The sequence below is a fragment of the Bidens hawaiensis genome, unplaced genomic scaffold, assembly GCF_021521415.1.
Source record: "Bidens hawaiensis isolate Kalapana, Puna unplaced genomic scaffold, B.hawaiensis_p1.1 tig00041190_1, whole genome shotgun sequence".
In the NCBI taxonomy this organism is placed as follows: domain Eukaryota; kingdom Viridiplantae; phylum Streptophyta; class Magnoliopsida; order Asterales; family Asteraceae; genus Bidens; species Bidens hawaiensis.
In genome coordinates this window covers 106665-108745 of record NW_027497290.1, presented here as the reverse complement: position 1 = coordinate 108745, position 2081 = coordinate 106665, and the positions used below count along the sequence as shown (strand labels likewise).

At 45.4% G+C, this 2081-nt stretch overlaps 1 pseudogene; it reads right to left on the bottom strand.

Annotated features, from left to right (window-relative positions):
* LOC143592763 (polyphenol oxidase I, chloroplastic pseudogene) lies at positions 1-1868 on the bottom strand (annotated as a pseudogene).
* Positions 1869-2081: the final 213 nt, after the last annotated feature.

The window sequence follows — 2081 nt, the reverse complement described above, 5'->3', positions numbered from 1 at the left end:
CATCTAGGCTTTAAGCAACTGGAACCAACTCGATCTTGATTTTGCCAACGGTGAGATCATCGGTCCCGGTCCTTGGCACCAATGTCACGGTTGCATACTCTTCGCCTTCAGTATTTGTGTCGTCCAACAACTCATTTAGCCCAAACCTTGCAGCACTATTCATTAACATGTTCTTCATACCACTGTGTGGAATCTGTGCAAACCCACCCGCGTACTCAGGATCACATGGCGTCGTGATTTCACCTTCTTTAAGTTTGTCATTCACAAACACATCAAACTTAACATACTTCCCACCGTCGTACTTGATGCCATCGATCACCAACACCTCATTGGATTTCTCCTTATCCTCTTTAGTCCTGTTCACAGCCGGCCGCTTCACACGAACCTTCAAGATCTGGTTCAAACGCACCGGGAACTTGGTTTGTTCCACAGTCTTCACATCTCCAGTAGTTGCAACCTGGGCACTCTTTCGGCGGTGGGTAGGTCGGCTGTTGCGCCATGGGAACACTTCCTTGGAGTTCTCAATGTAACTATACTTGAGCTTGTCAATGTTGACACAGTCTTTGTTATACACACGCACAAGATTCTGATTTTCATCATAGAACACATATGAAGCGTTTAACCAGTCTTCATCGGTTATGTCAACGTGTCCAGGAAGGCGTAAATCCTTCCATAGCTTCCACATACGGTCGACATTTGCATGGTGGACATAGAAGATAGGGTCATAACCCGCGGAGTAGAAGTTAGCCATGTCCTCACCGTTAGGCTGCTTTGGGTCACCTACCCATCTGTGCACAGCAGTGTGAGAACCAGCTTCCACGGATCCAACTGACGGGGCGCTATTAGCAACAGGGGAGTCCCCAGCTACATATTTGCCTCCAAAGAAGCTGAGTTGATCACCTCCGTTCCTAACCAAGTCTCGGTACACTGTACTCAAATTGCATAATATCTGTTGCTGATCCGGGATGTCCTTATCCTTGCCATCATAGTCCAGATCCAATAGCCCGTCTGCGATGTGTGCCGGGTCCCTGTATTGGTCATACAAGGGGTTTGGTTCACCTGGCAAAAAGATGCTTGGAAACGGCATTCCAGCTGGTTCGTCCCATTTCCAGAAAGGTAAGGCGAACTCGGGTTCATCAATCAAGCTTCCGAGTATTCTTTCGTAGAAATAGAGGTACCAGCGATGGAACGGGAAGAAGAGCCATGAGTTGTGAATCTGGATGTTGATATCAGGGAAACCAGTACCGCTATCGGATTGATTGTACCCTCCATTGCAATAAGCACAATGGATTTTAGCTTGGCTGACGAAGCTGCGTGGGTCATTGTCGTCGAGTTTTCTCATGGCTTCAATGGCTCTGATATAATCATTCACTTGCTTTGGTGTCCCTGCATGTGCTGGCCATCTCTTCCTCACCGTCCTTTCGGTAGGAAACTTGAAGTCTTGAATCTGCTTCCCAAGGCTAGGAGGACAGCATTTTATTGTCCGTTTGGCGTTTTCTTTGTCTCTAATCCCATCACTCGCGTCCTTGCAAATGGACGTGATATCAGGAGTTGTGATGGGAGCAGCCATTGCCCCTGGCATGGACGCGAGGTTGGCGGCCGTGCAAATGCCGCCAAGACCCACGAGCAAGTTCCTTCGGTCTACATTGGGCAAAACAAGCTTTTGTGCTTCAGGGAGTACAAGTTTCTTGTCATTGTTGTTATTATTATCAGGTGCATTGTTGCATGAGACTCTGAACCCTTGGGTTTGTTTGGTTCGAGTCTTGAAGGCTCGTTGGGTGTTAGTGGAAGTGAAAGAAGAGCTAAGTGGAAGCAGTGAAGAAGACATGATGAAGAAAGATGTGTGATTCAAAAAGCAAGATTTGAGCGACTACTTATTAGTGAGAATTGGCTTAAAATATTACAAAAGGAAGACAAGTAGCATGTGCCACTTGTCTATTTCTTTAGTTTATCTCGTAATTTATGTTTATGTTATCAATAATTTATATTATTAGCTGGTAAATCAAAATGGTACCTACCACCCCACGTTTTCAATTAAGATAGTAGTAATAATTTATTTGTATAAACAATTCATACAATTT